Source organism: Zea mays, chromosome 2 (assembly GCF_902167145.1).
Source record: "Zea mays cultivar B73 chromosome 2, Zm-B73-REFERENCE-NAM-5.0, whole genome shotgun sequence".
Lineage (NCBI taxonomy): Eukaryota > Viridiplantae > Streptophyta > Magnoliopsida > Poales > Poaceae > Zea > Zea mays.
Window position 1 is genome coordinate 183,379,406 of NC_050097.1, and position 20,744 is coordinate 183,400,149.

The window sequence follows — 20,744 nt, forward strand, 5'->3', positions numbered from 1 at the left end:
CCCGAATCCCGATGAAAACCGTGGTCGACAAACAGGCACGTACTATTCTCCCTCCCTCCCTCCCTCCAAACAATCCAGCGCAGAGTTGACACTGGGCCAAGCCGAGCGCAAGCAGCCGCGAATGGTTCACGGAATTCCCACAGCACCGTCTGCCAGTTTGGGGCCCGCCGGGCGTCGTCCAGCTGGTGGTCCAAGTCCAACGAAGCTTCGTACGTCCTCCGGGGCAACCCGTCCGTCTCCTCGTCGCCGCCCCGTCTGTCGTCTCGTCTCCACAGTGTAGTGTACTGGAGGCACGGGTCCGAGTGAGCTGGACGGGCATGGCGGGCCTCTAGCGCGCGGCGTGGGTAAAAACGTACTGCTCCGTGCGTCGCCGTCTCATCGCTTTCGTTCCAGACTTCACTGTTCTAATCTCGCTTCAGCTCGCCGCTCGGAAAGGGCCCAACAAGCGGCGAGGCCAAAAAAAGCTGGCTCTCGTCTCTACGTATCCTCCCCCCGCTAGCTCTTGTCTCTTCCAGTGGGTAGCATTGTATGGTATTATTATACTCCCTCAGCCGCTCTGCTCCTAAAGTAAACGGCAACCCATATGCTGTATTTTAATCCCGTCAAAGTGTGTTGCCGGCGCTGAAGAAGGAGAGCCCGGCCGGTTTGGGCAATTCTACTCGTCAACACTAACACGTGACTTTCGATCTATTCCGCTAGGCGCGTGGAGCCAGCCATATGAGGCCCGTGACCCAGCACCCGACGACGTCCTTGGCGCTAACGCAAAGCACCAACTGATGCATGTCATCATGAAAAGCTCGCAACAGTGGGAGTGGGATGCAATGCAACCAATGGCATATATGTGGCATCGTCGTTGAGCAGAGATTCCCATGCATGCATGATTGCTTATTAGCTAGTAACTCCTTGCCGCTCAAAGGTAACTGCATGCAGGTGAAGAGGATCCATCAGAGATCCCATGGAGCTGGAGCTGCAGCTGCGACGGGCTCTGGTGCTCCACTACGGTACTCTACTCAAGCTCGCCGCCGATCAACTAGAACTGATGATCCATCATGATGGCTAGCTTGTTAGTTATGGCATGTGTCGAAACCCTGATGGCAGATATCAGATCGATCGATGCGCGCGGCAGGCCCTGACTGACGAATGCACGCACGCTGATGAATGTGAATGATACACACCAGCTGCCTGTGTAAATGCAGTTTTACTCGACAGTCCTCCTACAAGCATCTATTAAAATTAATACACGTACGTTATCGTTCGTTGTCACCTCAGCTAGGCTAGCTCTAGAGAAAAACAAGAATCTAACATTACACGGGAATCTTCTCGGCACTACCTATGGTATGCATGCAGTAGTGCGACTAACTTGTCTGCAAATAAGATGCTTCTCTCTCCTCCCAACTCCACGGCCACAGAATACGTACGGCCTGCTATAGCTGCTGCCTCTTTGTCTTCCTGGGCTCTGTCGATCTAGCTGCAACGCTTTAATCATGCGCGCCTTATTATTATAGTGCTTACACTCTCACAATAATAAACGCGCGCGGCCATACTCATTCATAAAGGCCAATGCACAGCACTAGCGTATGTATGAGCAGTGTGAAACAAATAATAAGCTGTCTCCTGTCTGTCTGCATGTATATGTATGTATTGACAAATGACAGGCAGCAACCAGCATATAGCGCGGCACACATCACGCACATTGAACAGACCGCACAAATTAAGCTCTCTGGATGCCTTCCATCCAGCATGGTTTTTTCCCCATCTTTCTCTCCTTCTCCTCCTATTTTTTGTTTTATTATTATATAAAATTCAGGTCGTCTGTTGTATATATCAGGTCATTCATGCTAATATTTTTTGTATATTAGTTTCCTGCGTTGCTCTTTGCTTCGCTGTACTGTACTACTAGGCTACTAGCAAGATCTTGCAAATCAAATGTAATAAACCACAGGATCACAGACTCGATCGACTGCATTGATTTCCTTCTTTTTGGAGTAGCACTTTTGCCCTCGCAATTTACCGCATACTACTGGAGTATATAATGACAGGAAAGGACACTACACACGGTACCCGTGCACGCACGCATGTATGTATATGGGAAGGAGTAAGGCTGTCTCCCTCCGGCAGCGTTCCCTAAATTCCATTCTCTAAAAGAATATTCTCTATCCTTTACAGAACACTATAAAAGATTCTGTCCTCTATATTTTCCCAGTCTCCAACAGCGTCCTCTAAATTCGGTCCCCTGTAGCTACAGTGTTAACAGATTCCCTTTTTCTATTTCTTTTTCTGTTTTTTTGTTTTTTTCCCCAATTCACGCTATACAAATGATGTGCAAAAATGTGTATTTATTAATTTTTTAATTAATAAATTCGAATCATCAACATTAATTACCATTGGATGTTATGTTGTGTGTGATTGTTGTCGATAAAACGTCGCATAGTATTTTATCGGTACGAAAATATGTTTTCAAATTGACAAGCTTCCACCGTAAGCCACAACTCTTCTTCGAGAAGCCATCGACTTGCTTCCTCTGCACAACAAGTGGATGGCTTGTCTCCGAAGCCTACTTCTTTTATAAATAGCGAGTGAGGCTTGCATACTGTAAGGAAAATGGACCCCGAGCCTTTTGTCTAATTGAGTTTTGGTGTTTGATGAACAACACAATTCGTGAACTAATAAGTTTTCTAGTGTTTGTGTTTGTAGTTCACAGGATGCAAAGAGAATTGGACCAAGGCAATGAGGATGCAACACCTCAAAAGAAGACATAAAAAGATGCATAGGAGTCCAATACTCAAGAACAAAGAAGCCCGAAGAAATCAGCGAAGAAATCCAAGATAAGGGCTGTCAGCCAGCGCCTGGTGGCGCACCGGACATTGGTGTCCGGTGTGCACCGGACTGTCCGGTGCGGCACCGGACTGTCCGGTGCGGCACCGGACAGTCTGCGCAGAGAGGCCGCAGACAGGCGCTCTCTGGCTGTAGCACCGGACTGTCCGGTGTGCACCGGACTGTCCGGTGTGTTCAACGGGCAGACGGCAACGGGCAGACGGCAAAATCTCCAACACCTACATCAAAAAGGTGGGTAAAAAGACTGCTACACCATACTTAATCAAAAAGAAGAAGAATGGAAAGGTGATAGCAATCAAGGCCAACAAGCAAGCCAACAAAGGAAAGGAGGCCAAACGCATCTGGGTGCCAAAGGAGATAATTTCAACCATGAAAAGCACCAAGAAGGTTTGGATCCCGAAAGGGAAGTGAGTGGACCGAAGGTCCTCGGGAAATTTGGAGACTTGGCAAAGTTGGGATGTATATCATGGGGTACATCATACTAGATCAAGTTTATTGCCAAGTGGGTTAGTGAAAACTTTGGACCCAAATTTCCCACCCATGACTGAGGTAACTAGCTTTATTCTTCGTTTTTAGATATGCGTATCTATTTATCTTTTATCTAGTTTACCTTCCTTGCCTAGTATTACATTTGTTATGTACTTTTGTTTAAAATCATGCATACTAGGTAAATCATATGGTAGGAGTGCTTGTTCTTAATTCATATACTTAAGCAAACCTACATGGCTTAAAATGTTTATTTAAGCACGACACATAGCTTTTATATAACTCCATAGTAAATGATGCATCAATTGAAAATTTTTGATATCCACAAAGTGTATCATTTAACTTATATGTGCCAAAGTTTGGATTATGGATAATTTGCCCCTCTTGATATCAAATCAAAGTGTTGGGGACTTGTTCTCAAACACTAAGAGTTAAGAACAAGGCAACATAGAAAAATGTTAATCGTTAATGTCCTTCGTCCTCCGAAGTATTATTTCCCCTAGGATATAACGATCTTCGGACGAAGGTCATGAAGGACGAACCTTCATTATCACAGTATACATTAATGAAAGACGAAGCATATGAAACATGAAAGATAGCATGAATAATCATATGACATCATCCATTCAACTTTATTAGATCATCATAGAGAAATAGAGACAATATCGAATTATAAATGTACCTTCGGCTTGGAAGGAGATGAAAATACAAGTGTGACACAAAAAGCGAATGCCAAGTCAGCGTGAACAGTACGGGGGTACTGTTCACCTATTTATAGGCACGGGGTACGACCCATACAAAATTACATACATGCCCTTTACATTTGGTGATAATTCTATAGCACTCTATCGAGGTCTAAATGGCCTTTTCATCTTTAAGTCGGTTCCCTTTTCTGCGAACATGCCGAAGCTTTCCTGTTTCACAGCTTCGGCGCTGTGTCAACCTTCGTATCTTTTGAGCTTCTCCCTTTCTGATACGAGTCCGAAGATACCTGCTCACACATTATACTCTAAAAACACCGTTAAATCATGTTTTTGAGGACCTTCGGAAGCCGAAGGCCCCCAACAGTAGCCCCTCGCAATATTAATTTGTTAAAAAGAATAATAAATTTAGATTGCGACATGGACGAAGGCTTTAAGCCGAAGGTCCGAAAAAACACCTTCCCTTTGCTAGAATAGCAACATTCACTGACAGGCGGGCTCTTTCAATTTTTACCGCACCGAGCGTATAAATAAGAGCATGCCGTGAACTCATTTGGTACGCTCTCTTGCCACTTGCTCTCGCTCGCTCGAATTTTAGCTTTTGCGCGCTAAGATTCCCTGGGTCTTTAGTTTTAAAGCTTCGGCTTTGAAAACAGTTTTTTAGTGTTTCCGAAGATGTCTGGAGACAAGGAAGCTGTTACTGAGACGAAGCTGTCTCTTGATGAGGAGAAAAACTTGGGGTTTCTTATAGCGATGTCGAAGACAAACACGGAAAAAATCACCAAGGAAATTCTGGAAGGCTTGTCTGAAGATACTGGTGACAGTGACAGTTTTGATGTAGATAGTGGTGGTGAAGACTCCGAAGATCGCCCCTGGCGACCAAGTCATGCGGTTTTCGGCAAATCAGCTATCAAAGAAAACCATCTTGCCAATATGAGGGGAAGGTATTTCCGGGATCTGTCCATTGCGAGGGCGGACGAAGGGGAAAAGACTTGTCCACAGCCTGAAGAAAATGAAGTTGTGGTGTATCGAAGCTTTTTGAAAGCTGGATTGCGATTCCCCTTGAGCAGCTTCGTCGTGGAGGTATTGAAAATCTTCGAAGTCTATCTTCATCAACTTACTCCCGAGGCAATTATAAGGCTAAATATCTTCGTGTGGGCCGCGAGAAGCCAAGGTCTGAAGCCTGACGCAAGAAGCTTCTGTAATATACATGAATTATTATATGAAACAAAGCCTTGGGGCAAAGAACAGTACCATAATAACTTTGGCTGCTACAGCTTCGTCTCTCGGTCCGGGGCAAGCTGTCCCGTACCAACCTTTCGGAAGAGATGGCCCGGGGATTGGATGACAGAATGGTTTTATGTGAAGAATGACCTATCAGCACGAGAAGACATCAAAGGTATAATTATGCGTCCTATTTGGCAAAGCTTCGGCCTTCGGAGGCCGAAGGTGGAAATGAATGAAGCTGCCGAAGAATGCCAGAGGGCCTTCGGCGTCATCTGCTCTTTTATTGGGACAAGAGATTTAGTACAAGAGCATATTGCCTTTCGGGTGTGGCCTCTTGCGGAAAAATGGGAAATGCCTCAAGAAACCACAAAAGAGACCGACGAAGGTGGGCTTGTGAGACTGAAGTACACCTTCAAGTTTGGAGATAAATTTACTGAGCCAGATGACGACTGGCTAAAGAGTATTGAAAATTTAAGTGACGAATTGCTTGGTGCTTATTCGAAGGCCGAAGATACTGCGATGTCAGCAGCCTTTGGAGGCCGAAAAAAGAAGAGGCTGAATCGGGTATTTGATGCAATTGGGTTTGTTTACCCTGACTATTGCTACCCCATCCGAAGGCAGAAAAGAAAGAACATAACCTCTGCAAAAGAAGAAGCTGCATCTGCTCCTAGCGAGCCAGAGCCTGAAAGAAAGAAAATAAAGGTCCTCACTCACCGGCCGCGCTACATCGAACCAGCTTCGGTGCTGGAGTTTACCGAAAAATCTTCTTCGGCTACCGAGGCTGAAAAGCCAACCAGACCAGTCACGCCATCTGCAGCTGCAGGGATAACCGAGATGGCGAAAAAGATAGAACTAGAAGAACCGAAGGTTTCGCTGCCAGAAACCAAAGAAATGGCCGAAGCGCTATCCACAGAAAAAATTGCAGAAGTGAAAAAACCAATTGAAGAAAAAGTACCAGAAATTGTGAGTCCTGCAGCAAATGTTGAGACAACAAAAAATCAAAAAGTGCCCGCAGTGACTCCAAAAAGAAGAAGAATGGTGAATGTGCTAGATGTACTAGAAACAATTAAAACTTCAAGCACGCCTCCGAAGAAGGCTGCTGCCATTCCTGAAACAACTGAAATTTCTTATGACAACACTCCAGTGCAAGGGACTGAAGCCGAAGCTGGGTCCTCAGAGCCCGCGAAGATAGAATCCTTGGAAACTGAGGAAAAAATAACAAAGCCAACTTTTGCTGAAGAGATCAAAGTCATTGCCCCCGAAGCATCCATCAAAGTTCGTGATTATATTGTTCGTCATGCTTCGGGGAAGAAACTTTCAGAAAAAGAGGAGCAAGAGGCCCAGCACTACGCCCAAAAGCTGAAGTATCCAAAGGGGGCGTTAATATTTAATGGCAGTGGAGAAGAAGACTTCTTGTACTGTCTCCCCGACAGCAAGGAAATTTCTGTCTGTCGGGAGATGAGCAGAAGCTTCGGATTCCCAACTTTAGAAGACGGACTTTCGGTGTTATCAAAGAACGATCTGGCTGACAGCCTAGCTTACAACAGCTTAAAGGTGCGACAAATGAAATTCTTGTATTTTTTGTTGAGTTCAAATCTTTCGTTTGTTTAAAACTATTGACACAGACATATTCCTATTTGCAGGGTCTGATACTCAGCAATGCCCTCAGGGCACAGAAAGATGCTGAGGACGAAGGATGTACTATAGCCCTGAGCAACCTTCGTTCCGAAGTAATTGAACTGAGGAACGAAGGTCTTGAAAAAGATAAAATATTATACGCATTGATAAATAAAATAAAGGAAGACGAAGCTGCTTTTAAAAGTCAAGCTGAAGCTCGGAAACGCGAAGTTGAAGACCTTCGGAAACAACTGGCCAGAGCCAGGGAAGAACGCATACTTGAAGAAACAAAGCGTGAACTCAGCGATCAATGGGCAGATCACCTAGAAGTGACTGTTGAAGAGCTTCGTTCGTCCAAAAAGAGATGCTACAACAAATCTATAGATTGTGTTAAGAAATTAAAGGCTAGCTTCGCTAAGGTCGGCGCGTTCTCAAGTGAGGAAAACTTTTCTAGAGGCAATCCCGAAGGTGTCATTGAATGGATTGACCACGAAGCTGAAGCCTTCGAAGAAATTTTAAATAGCCGAGGAGATATATGTGCCTTCTCTGGCGCCAGAGGGATTGCCACCATCTTAGAGAAGAAGGGCTGCGAACATGTAAAAATTTTAGCACAGTCCGAAGCTGCCTTGTCCTTTGAAGATACAAGAGATCCTTCGGCCGAAGCTAGCATAATTGGTGGAAAGTTTTTTACCGATATCTGGGATAATGGTGGCCGAGAAATGGCCGGAGAAATTATTCGAAGAAGTGAAAAGGGCATACACGATGCCAGAGAAGTAGCTGAGGCTGCTGAAAAGAGCGCAGAGGCCGAAAGTCAATTAGGTACTAAATAATAGTTTTTATCGTGTTGTAATCTTAGGCTTTAAGATTTATTTGCGATTTGTAATAGCAATGTAGCCGTGTCCTGTCCCTCCTCAGATCCTATCGAAGTATCTCCGGATGCACGGCCTAAGGGTGACGATGAGATTAAAAAGATGGCTGAAGCTATTATGGATGAAGTTGTCGATCGACTGTTGAACGAAGCTGCAGAAGTGGTACTTAGGGAAGACTAAATGCTATTGTAAAAACATTTTAAATGTAACATGTGTAATATCTTGTTATCCTGTATGTAATATATTTGTTTTATTATTATTTTTTTTTATGATTCAATTCTTTACGATGCATGAAACTTTACATACGTACCGTTTTTGAGTCTTTGGCGAAAAAACACCTTCCCTTCTTTTCATGCTTCGTGAAGAAGAATTATCATTTATCACAACAATATCCGAAGTATCCTGAAAAGTGTTGAAGCTTCGTAGAAACATTCTTCAAGGCTATACTCCAGAGATCAATATTGTTTCTCCTTGTGACTTGGCATGATTTGCCCCTTTTTCAAAGTGTTTTCCCGAAGATTGATACCATATTTCTTTCTTATGCCACATGCAGTATGATGTATGATGCTTATGTTATGCAAAGATGATGTGATGATGTTATGCTATGTAAGGTGATATTCCGAAGATACACACATATCTGCGTGATAAAACACATAATCTTTTTGTGAATCAGCGTTGACTTTTTGCTGTAAGCTCTGCATTCCCTTAGGAACGTCTTTGGAGCTTCTTCGCCTTTTACTTAGGCGGTATCAGCGTTGACTTTTCGCTGTAAGCTCTGCATTCCCTTAGGAACGACTTTGGAGCAGAAAACTTACACTGCGCTCCCTTCGGAACGACTTTTTGTGACTTCGTCAAACTTACTCTGCGTTCCTTAGAACGACTTTTTGTTGCTTCGAAGAATTTTCGATAGTCCGAAGGTCCTTTTTATTATCACAAGCCTGTGAAGAAAACATATTTTTCTTGTAGGAATCAACGAAACTAATTACATGAAACCTAAACAATGTCCTTTATTACAGAAAATAAAACTGAATGAAAAAGATTGCTATTAAGGTAGGATATTTGTCAATAAATGTGCTTTGATTCTGGCACGGTGCTGTTGACCGTGCGAGCTTCGGACTGTTCTCTGAAGTCCCTTTGATGCGGAGCATATTGGCTCCCTTCTGGCTGCTGGCCTTGTTGCAACGGAGGTGGAGGCGGAGGTTGTTGCCAGGAAGCTTGAGGCTGACTCGCCGAAGCAGCAGAGACTGCAGGATGGTTGCCCACATATTCTGGGATGTAGGGCGAATGATACGAAGCTGTATGCATGACCTGCTTCGGCTGGGCTTGTTGTGCTGCTGCTTCAGCTATTTCCTTTTGCTTCTGTATAGTAACATGGCACATCCTGGTAGTATGGCCTTTGTTCTCACCGCAGAATAAGCAAAAGATTCTTCTCGGTTGATCGCCAAATCTTCCTCCGAAGCCCCTGGCGCCTCTGCCTCTTGGAGCTGGTGGCCGGAAGGAGCTTTGCTGTTGTCCAGAAGCCTGTGAGGAGCATTGTGGCCTTTGCTGTTGGCTTCCTCTGTCATCATTTTGTGTAGAATTGTGAATTGATCTCACATGCCTCGGGTAAAACCTCCCTCCGAAGCCCCTGGTCATTTCAGAAAACCTGAAAGCCTCCTCCCTTCTTTGGCGAAAATCATTGTCGGCCCGAATGTATTCATCCATTTTCTGGAGAAGCTTCTCCAAAGTTTGAGGAGGCTTCCTGGCGAAGTACTGAGCTGACGGACCTGGCCGAAGCCCCTTGATCATGGCCTCGATGACAATTTCATTGGGCACCGTTGGTGCCTGTGCCCTCAGACGCAAGAACCTTCGGACATATGCCTGAAGGTATTCTTCGTGGTCCTGAGTGCACTGGAACAGAGCCTGAGCAGTGACCGGCTTCGTCTGAAATCCTTGAAAGCTGGTTAACAACAAATCCTTCAGCTTCTGCCATGAAGTGATCGTTCCTGGTCGAAGGGAGGAATACCAGGTTTGAGCTACACTTCTGACAGCCATAACGAAAGATTTGGCCATGACTGAAGCATTGCCACCATACGAAGACACTGTTGCTTCGTAGCTCATCAAAAACTGCTTCGGGTCTGAGTGGCCATCGAATACAGGGAGCTGAGGCGGCTTGTAGGACGGGGGCCAAGGTGTAGCCTGCAGCTCAGCGGACAGAGGAGAAGCATCATCAAAAACAACATTCCCATGATGGAAATTGTCATACCAATCATCTTCGTTGGGAAAACCCTCCTGATGAAGGTCTTGATGCTGAGGCCTTCGGTGTTGCTCGTCCTGAGCAAGATGACGAACTTCTTCAAAGGCTTCGTCTATCTGTCTCTGCAACTCAGCTACCCTGGCCATCTTTTCCTTCTTGCGTTGAACCTGCTGCTGAAGGATTTCCAGATTTTGAATCTCCTGATCTAGATCATCCTCCGGAGGTGTTGGACTGGTAGCCTTCCTCTTCTGGCTTCGTGCCTCTCTAAGAGAAAGGACGTCTTGATTGTGGTCCAGCGGCTGCAGCGTGCCAGCCCCTGGTGCTGAAGCTTTCTTCGGCGGCATGACGAAGGTGATGCTTGCCGAAGATGTTGAAAAGCTCAAGAAATGGAAGTGAGTTCACCGGAGGTGGGCGCCAATGTTGGGGACTTGTTCTCAAACACTAAGAGTTAAGAACAAGGCAACATAGAAAAATGTTAATCGTTAATGTCCTTCGTCCTCCGAAGTATTATTTCCCCTAGGATATAACGATCTTCGGACGAAGGTCATGAAGGACGAACCTTCATTATCACAGTATACATTAATGAAAGACGAAGCATATGAAACATGAAAGATAGCATGAATAATCATATGACATCATCCATTCAACTTTATTAGATCATCATAGAGAAATAGAGACAATATCGAATTATAAATGTACCTTCGGCTTGGAAGGAGATGAAAATACAAGTGTGACACAAAAAGCGAATGCCAAGTCAGCGTGAACAGTACGGGGGTACTGTTCACCTATTTATAGGCACGGGGTACGACCCATACAAAATTACATACATGCCCTTTACATTTGGTGATAATTCTATAGCACTCTATCGAGGTCTAAATGGCCTTTTCATCTTTAAGTCGGTTCCCTTTTCTGCGAACATGCCGAAGCTTTCCTGTTTCACAGCTTCGGCGCTGTGTCAACCTTCGTATCTTTTGAGCTTCTCCCTTTCTGATACGAGTCCGAAGATACCTGCTCACACATTATACTCTAAAAACACCGTTAAATCATGTTTTTGAGGACCTTCGGAAGCCGAAGGCCCCCAACACAAAGTGCATGTCTCCAACAAGTATTCAAAACTTGTATGCACATCTTCAGGGGGAGGTTACTCTATAATCTAATACTTTGAGACTAACACCTTTTCAAGTCTATTTTATGTGATAGTCTCATTGTAAGGAAAATGAAGTCCCCGGAGAAAGACAACAATCTTCCACTGCAAAATCTCCAAGAACTCTCATGTCTCTCAAGCTCACCATTGACTTTCAATTGGTATCTTTTGAGACTACATTCAGTATCATTTACATGTCTTCTCCAATATTTGATTAGACTATATTTCATATCATATGCTTCCATGTTGCTAAAAATGCATAAGTAGTTAACTCATATTCTGTTACCTATGCATAAGGGAAGTTAGTCTTTTCAAATCATGTCTTGCACCTCTAATTTTCACATGCTTTTTCCTAAGTAGAGGATCTCTGTCAAGGGGAGTATTTCTTCATCTCTAAAGGGGGAGAAAAACTCTTTCTAAAGGAGACAACTCATTTAGGGGGAGTAATCTTTTGAGGACTCCTTCAAGTGGTATCATTCACATAGTTTAATTTAATATCCTTCTAGTGATATCATTTGATACAATTCTTGATGAGGGCAAGCTTTTATTTACTTCCTACATGCTTTTAATGTCTTCCTTTTCGGTGGTTGATGCCAAAGGGGGAGAAGTTTAGGGACCAAAGCAATGAAAACTATATCAAACACCAAACACCACCAATTTAAAATTTTATATCTCCAAATGACTTTTTCAAGTGGTTTTGGTTATTTGGTCCAAAAATAGGAAGTAAGTGAATTATGGAGTTAGGGGGAGGCTTAAGTCCACAATATCACATTGTGGGGACAATCATGCATCTTAGCAAGTAGATTGCATATTTTCACTCAAATACTTGTATTATTTGCTTGCTTTGGTTGTGTTGTCATCAATCACCAAAAAGGGGGAGATTGTAAGGAAAATGGACCCCGGGCCTTTTGGCTAATTGAGTTTTGGTGTTTGATGAACAACACAATACGTGAACTAATAAGTTTTCTAGTGTTTGTGTTTGTAGTTCACAGGATGCAAAGAGAATTGGACCAAGGCAATGAGGATGCAACACCTCAAAAGAAGACATAAAAAGATGCATAGGAGTCCAATACTCAAGAACAAAGAAGCCCGAAGAAATCAGCGAAGAAATCCAAGATAAGGGCTGTCAGCCAGCGCCTGGTGGCGCACCGGACATTGGTGTCCGGTGTGCACCGGACTGTCCGGTGCGGCACCGGACAGTCTGCGCAGAGAGGCCGCAGACAGGCGCTCTCTGGCTGTAGCACCGGACTGTCCGGTGTGCACCGGACTGTCCGGTGTGCCAATGGGCAGACGGCAACGGTCGGATCCAACGGTCGACTGCTACAGGCGCCAACGGTCGGCTGACGTGGCGTGCACCGGACATCCACTGTGCAGTGTCCGGTGGTGCACCGGACTGTCCGGTGCACCCGACGACAGAAAGCTGCTGCTTTCTGTCCAACGGCTAGTTTGGGGTGTGGAGGCTATAAATACCACCCCAACCGGCCATTCTCAAGTGTGGGAGCCCAAGCAACATACCAAGGCATATAGTGCACATTTCCAAGAGCTCAAACACCCAAGTGCTTAATAGAATCACTCGGTGATTAGCGTAGGTGCTTTGCGAAGTGCTTAGGTTAGTTAGACCGCTTTAGCGCTTGCTCTAGGTGAACCCTAGTTAGTTGAGTGAGTTTTGTAAAACCACACAACCCCTCGGCTCTTGCGTGAGTCGTTGTAATTGTACCGAGTGGGGCGAGAGTCTTGCGAGACCGTGACAACCGCGTTTGTGTCACGGCCGCCACCGTGTACCAGAGGGAACGAGGCCCGCGGCGTTTCGGCCGGAAGCTCGATAGTGGAGACGGCGGGGAGCGTCCGAGAGGAGCCGGAAGCGGAGCACCACTTGTGCGTGGAGAAGGCCCGTGGCTCTCTACGGAGTTACTCGACCGTGGTGCTTGGCCCTCGCGTGGGCTTCCCTTTGCGTAGGGGCACCAACGAGGATTAGTCGGAACCTTGCGTGGTTCCGGATACCTCGGTAAAAATACTGGTGTCATCCACGAGAGTTTGCTTCTCTACTTAGCTCTTTACATTCCGCATTTATATTAAGCATTTATGTTTCAATCTTATTGTCATACTTATTTAGTGTAGATTGAAACTTAGCCTTTGCGGTAGAGATAGCAACACTTAGACAAAACCGAGTTTGCACATTCTAGTTTTGATTATTTGCATAGGTTTTGCTCTAGGGATTTAATTGTGGCCTAGTTTAGTAAAAGTTTTAGAAGTCCTAATTCACCCCCCCTCTTAGGCGTCACCCGTTTCCTACAAGTGGTATCAGAGGCCGGTTTGGCTCATTTGAAACGCTTTAGCTTCACCGCTAAAAAGAGCCGACGCTTTTTAGAGGAAGGGATGGATACCCATAGGCCACCACACTTCGACGGCACTAACTTCCCATATTATAGTGCTAGAATGGCTTGTTACCTAGAGGCCATTGATCTAGGTGTTTGGAGAGTCACTCGTGACGGGATGAAACCTCTCAAGAATCCCGAGAAACCCACCACGAGTGAGGAAAAAGAAATTCATTTAAATGCTAGAGCCAAAAATTGCTTGTATGAATCTCTTAGCATGGATATTTTTAATCAAGTATTTACCTTGAGAACTGCTAATGAGATTTGGCTAAAATTGCATGAGCTCCATGATGGCACATCCAATGTCCGGGAGCAAAAACATTGCCTAGTCTTGAATGAGTATAATTCTTTTGCTATGAAAGATGATGAGCTTGTTAGAGACATGTATTCTCGTTTGAATCTAATTATCAATGAGCTCAATTCTATTGGCATTAATAAGCTAGGTGATGCGGACATTGTGAGGAAGATTATCTCCCTGCTACCACAACAAAGATATGGGAGCATCATCACCATCCTTCACAACATGGAGGATTTGAGCAACATGACCCCGACCATTGTGATTGGGAAAATCGCGGCCTTTGAGATGTCACAAAAAATGAGTCGAGGAGAGGAGCCAACTTCCTCAAGGCCATATGCTTTTGCATGTGATGAAAGGAAGGGCAAAAAGAAGGCTCCCACTCCAAGTTCCTCAAGTGAAGAAGAGGAAGAAGAAGAAAGTGATGATGATGAAGATAATCAACCATGCACATCATCCTCCGAGGACGAAGAAACAATCCGACGCGTCGGAAAGGTAATGAGGATGATCCGCAAGATTAATCTAATGGGTGTGCCCCTGCAGGTCGAGGATCTTCTCTTTAACATTGACAGGAAAAAGCAAAGGAAGAGAGGATGCTTCGCATGTGGGGAGAAGGGCCACTTCAGGGACAACTGTCCAAATATGGCCAAGCCCAAAAAGGAGAGGAGCAAAGGCAAGGCACTAACAAGTGTTAGAACTTGGGATGATTCTTCAAGTGAAGATGAACCTCCAAGGACGCACAGCCACCGGTCCTCATCACGCTCATCACAGTCATCACACAAATGCCTTATGGCAAGAGGTAACAAAAGCATTCCATCCTCTAGTGATGAAAGTAGTAGTGATGATGAAGGTGAGGGAAAGCCCTCTCTAGATGAGCTTGCGGAAGCCGTAGAATTTTTCCAGGATGTTTGCACTAAGCAAAAAGCTCAACTTAAAACTTTGAAAAATAAGTTGGTTAGCTCTCAAAATGATTACAAAGGTTTGCTAGAAAAATTTGAAACTTTTGCAAACTTAAATAGTGAGCTATCAACTAAAATTGAGCTATTAGAATCTAGTGCTCCATCCACTGCTACCGATGATAGCCTTATTAAAAAGAATGAAAAACTTAAGGCTAAGTTAGCTAGCTCCCAAGAAGCTATTGAAAATTTGCTAGAGAAAATGGAAATTCTTAGCATACACAACAATGAGCTAACTACTAAGCTAGAAAACATTGGTAGCACCCCAGCAGCATCTTTAGTTGAAATACCTGAAATAATTAAGAAAGATGCTTCTACTTCCTACTTTGATTTAATTGATGATTCTAACCCCTGCAACCAAGTCGTTGTTGAGAATATTGTTGTAGAGACATGTACGGATGAGGTTGCAAAGGAAAATGAACAATTAAAGCAAGAAGTGGCTCGCCTTGGCAAGGCTTTGTATGACAAGAAAAGCAAAGCCAAACAAATCCAACCTCCACAGGATAACACCACTGCGGGAGTGAACAAGCCTATAGAGGGAGAAACTGTGATTTGTAGGCTATGCCACAAGGAAGGCCACAAGTCTTTCCAATGCAAGGCGATGACCGGGGATAAACAAAGGCAAAAGCTCAAGCAAAAGCCATCAAGCAAAATCTCCAACACCTACATCAAAAAGGTGGGTAAAAAGACTGCTACACCATACTTAATCAAAAAGAAGAAGAATGGAAAGGTGATAGCAATCAAGGCCAACAAGCAAGCCAACAAAGGAAAGGAGGCCAAACGCATCTGGGTGCCAAAGGAGATAATTTCAACCATGAAAAGCACCAAGAAGGTTTGGATCCCGAAAGGGAAGTGAGTGGACCGAAGGTCCTCGGGAAATTTGGAGACTTGGCAAAGTTGGGATGTATATCATGGGGTACATCATACTAGATCAAGTTTATTGCCAAGTGGGTTAGTGAAAACTTTGGACCCAAATTTTCCACCCATGACTGAGGTAACTAGCTTTATTCTTCGTTTTTAGATATGCGTATCTATTTATCTTTTATCTAGTTTACCTTCCTTGCCTAGTATTACATTTGTTATGTACTTTTGTTTAAAATCATGCATACTAGGTAAATCATATGGTAGGAGTGCTTGTTCTTAATTCATATACTTAAGCAAACCTACATGGCTTAAAATGTTTATTTAAGCACGACACATAGCTTTTATATAACTCCATAGTAAATGATGCATCAATTGAAAATTTTTGATATCCACAAAGTGTATCATTTAACTTATATGTGCCAAAGTTTGGATTATGGATAATTTGCCCCTCTTGATATCAAATCAAAGTGCATGTCTCCAACAAGTATTCAAAACTTGTATGCACATCTTCAGGGGGAGGTTACTCTATAATCTAATACTTTGAGACTAACACCTTTTCAAGTCTATTTTATGTGATAGTCTCATTGTAAGGAAAATGAAGTCCCCGGAGAAAGACAACAATCTTCCACTGCAAAATCTCCAAGAACTCTCATGTCTCTCAAGCTCACCATTGACTTTCAATTGGTATCTTTTGAGACTACATTCAGTATCATTTACATGTCTTCTCCAATATTTGATTAGACTATATTTCATATCATATGCTTCCATGTTGCTAAAAATGCATAAGTAGTTAACTCATATTCTGTTACCTATGCATAAGGGAAGTTAGTCTTTTCAAATCATGTCTTGCACCTCTAATTTTCACATGCTTTTTCCTAAGTAGAGGATCTCTGTCAAGGGGAGTATTTCTTCATCTCTAAAGGGGGAGAAAAACTCTTTCTAAAGGAGACAACTCATTTAGGGGGAGTAATCTTTTGAGGACTCCTTCAAGTGGTATCATTCACATAGTTTAATTTAATATCCTTCTAGTGATATCATTTGATACAATTCTTGATGAGGGCAAGCTTTTATTTACTTCCTACATGCTTTTAATGTCTTCCTTTTCGGTGGTTGATGCCAAAGGGGGAGAAGTTTAGGGACCAAAGCAATGAAAACTATATCAAACACCAAACACCACCAATTTAAAATTTTATATCTCCAAATGACTTTTTCAAGTGGTTTTGGTTATTTGGTCCAAAAATAGGAAGTAAGTGAATTATGGAGTTAGGGGGAGGCTTAAGTCCACAATATCACATTGTGGGGACAATCATGCATCTTAGCAAGTAGATTGCATATTTTCACTCAAATACTTGTATTATTTGCTTGCTTTGGTTGTGTTGTCATCAATCACCAAAAAGGGGGAGATTGTAAGGAAAATGGACCCCGGGCCTTTTGGCTAATTGAGTTTTGGTGTTTGATGAACAACACAATCCGTGAACTAATAAGTTTTCTAGTGTTTGTGTTTGTAGTTCACAGGATGCAAAGAGAATTGGACCAAGGCAATGAGGATGCAACACCTCAAAAGAAGACATAAAAAGATGCATAGGAGTCCAATACTCAAGAACAAAGAAGCCCGAAGAAATCAGCGAAGAAATCCAAGATAAGGGCTGTCAGCCAGCGCCTGGTGGCGCACCAGACATTGGTGTCCGGTGTGCACCGGACTGTCCGGTGCGGCACCGGACAGTCTGCGCAGAGAGGCCGCAGACAGGCGCTCTCTGGCTGTAGCACCGGACTGTCCGGTGTGCACCGGACTGTCCGGTGTGCCAATGGGCAGACGGCAACGGTCGGATCCAACGGTCGACTGCTACAGGCGCCAACGGTCGGCTGACGTGGCGTGCACCGGACATCCACTGTGCAGTGTCCGGTGGTGCACCGGACTGTCCGGTGCACCCGACGACAGAAAGCTGCTGCTTTCTGTCCAACGGCTAGTTTGGGGTGTGGAGGCTATAAATACCACCCCAACCGGCCATTCTCAAGTGTGGGAGCCCAAGCAACATACCAAGGCATATAGTGCACATTTCCAAGAGCTCAAACACCCAAGTGCTTAATAGAATCACTCGGTGATTAGCGTAGGTGCTTTGCGAAGTGCTTAGGTTAGTTAGACCGCTTTAGCGCTTGCTCTAGGTGAACCCTAGTTAGTTGAGTGAGTTTTGTAAAACCACACAACCCCTCGGCTCTTTGCGTGAGTCATTGTAATTGTACCGAGTGGGGCGAGAGTCTTGCGAGACCGTGACAACCGCGTTTGTGTCACGACCGCCATCGTGTACCGGAGGGAACGAGGCCCGCGGCGTTTCAGTCGGAAGCTCGATAGTGGAGACGGCGGGGAGCGTCCGAGAGGAGCCGGAAGCGGAGCACCACTTGTGCGTGGAGAAGGTCCGTGGCTCTCTACGGAGTTACTCGACCGTGGTGCTTGGCCCTCGCGTGGGCTTCCCTTTGCGTAGGGGCACCAACGAGGATTAGTCGGAACCTTGCGTGGTTCCGGATACCTCGGTAAAAATACCGGCGTCATCCACGAGAGTTTGCTTCTCTACTTAGCTCTTTACATTCCGCATTTATATTAAGCATTTAAGTTTCAATCTTATTGTCATACTTATTTAGTGTAGATTGAAACTTAGCCTTTGCGGTAGAGATAGCAACACTTAGACAAAACCGAGTTTGCACATTCTAGTTTTGATTATTTGCATAGGTTTTGCTCTAGGGATTTAATTGTGGCCTAGTTTAGTAAAAGTTTTAGAAGTCCTAATTCACCCCCCCTCTTAGGCGTCACCCGTTTCCTACACATACTTTACTCAACCTTGCATTTACAAACTCCACAACAATGAACCCCTACTTAGAATCGAATTTTCTGGTTAGGTTGATGGAAGAAATGGAAGAGGAAGAAGAAGAGTTGGAGTTGGCGAGACACATGCTCATTAGGAGGCGGCGTGCACGCAACGAACGTCATCATGGTGGTTCCATTCCAGGACGTGTTCGGATTCATCGTGATCACATGAGCGGCGATGCAAGAATCCGAGCGGACTACTTTGGAGCGCAACCCGTGTACACGGATGCTCAATTTCGTAGGAGGTATTTGAAATGCCCACATTCAATTTGCCATGTACATAACTTCATGACCCCTATTACGACATATTAATTTTATAGTAGGTTCCGTATGCGTCGCCATGTGTTTGAGCGCCTGGTTGATGTTGTGCAACAAGTGGATCCATACTTTATTCAGCGCCCAAACTGTGCGGGTGAAATTGGTCTTTCTGCTCTACAGAAAGTTGTTGTTGCTGTTCGAATCCTTGCTTTACGGTATTCCGGCTGATGCCGTCGACGAATACGTACGCATTGGTGAATCCACGGCTCATGAGGCATTGAAACACTTTTGCACGGCCATCCAAACCGCGTTTGGTCCGTACTATCTCCGTGCACCCAATGCGGAAGATATCGCACGCCTCCTCCAAGTTGGCGAGTCACGTGGGTTTCCTGGTATGCTTGGTAGTGTTGATTGCATGCATTGGGAGTGGCGTAACTGCCTAAGTTCATGGAAGGGCATGTTTACAGGGCGCGGTAAACATCCTACCATGATCTTGGAAGCTGTTGCGTCGTATGACCTTTGGATATGGCATGCATATTTTGGACTGCCAGGTAGCTGCAACGACATAAACGTTCTCCACCGTTCAAACCTTTTCGAAAGGCATCTGAGCGGTGACACACCTCCTGTTTCATTCACTGTGATGGTCACACGTACAATATGGGATATTACCTAGCAGACGAGATTTACCCTAACTGGCCCGCATTTGTAAAGACAATCCGTAATCTGTACGACGTTAGAACGCAACACTTTGCCACAATTCAAGAGTCTGCTCGAAAATATATTGAACGAGCTTTCGGTGTACTCCAGAAGCGACGGGGTGTGGTCCGTGGCCCTGCTTACGGTTGGAGTCCTGAACACATTTGGGACATCATGAAAACTTGCATAATATTGCACAATATGATAGTAGAAGACGAAGGTCCATTGGCGTTGAACACAACTTTTGAAAACATCGGAGTGGTGGCTGACACAAGTCAAGGTTCAATGGAAGAGCGCAACGAGTTCGTCAATCAAAGGTACAACCAACTCAAAGATCGCAACAAATATACTCAGCTTCAGGTTGATCTTATCCACCATCACTGGGCGCGTCTTGGATCCGGAGTTGCATAGGAGGCAATCAATGGAAGAGGAAGACGACGGGCGGCGATGAGCTTCGCTTCCTTTTGCCGGCAACCTTGGACGAACTCGGCAGACGACGAAGGCGTTTGCCCATGGCGACTCTCCGACGACGAGCCGGGGGAACCTCGCTTCCAACTTGGGTTGCGGTGGGTCGCGAGTCGTCGGTTGCAAGGGTTGTGACCTCTACGCCGCCAGACCCGCCCGCGCAAGCCATCTTCTCTCCCACCTGCCTCGATGCCGGCGGCGAAGCACGCCGGATCGAGGGCTCGGCCCCGGAAGATGCAGTCGCCAGCGCGCGGTAGGAGGAGGCGGAAGTTTCCTCGCAGCGGCTGGTGGATCCGTCGTGCGGATAGTGCACGCTGAGATGCCTCCATATTTAATATATCTGCCACATCCTCTATAATTTAGGAGACGCTTTAGAGAACCTTGTTAGAGCCGTAGGAGATCTGACCGTCCCCTAGGTTTACTGGACATGAGCCTTTACATGTTCTCGTTGGAGGAGCCTAAGACAATCCTATCCGGTAGATTCATTGGCGGCCGGATGATGACGTTTCAGTTTCTTGCTCGTACGGCTCTTTTTTTTTGCTCGTCCGTTCTCCAGCGAATTCGTCGTCATCCGCGCGCACGGCGGCTTCTAGTGTATTTTGTAGTACTACTACGTACGGACCCACGGTAGATGCGCGTTGGCCAATGGATGTATAGTGTACACCGCATGGACGTAGCTAGATCGAGTACCGAGTATTTGGGAGACAAGACAACTAAACACAGCTCGTACACGTACCGACGTCTCTACTCCCTCCGTCCAAATTAAGTGCGTTTTAAATTTAAACGCTGTTCTAAAATAAATGTACATCTAGCTCCTTTTTGTTTATACTAGGTATATACCCGTGCGTTGCTACGGAATC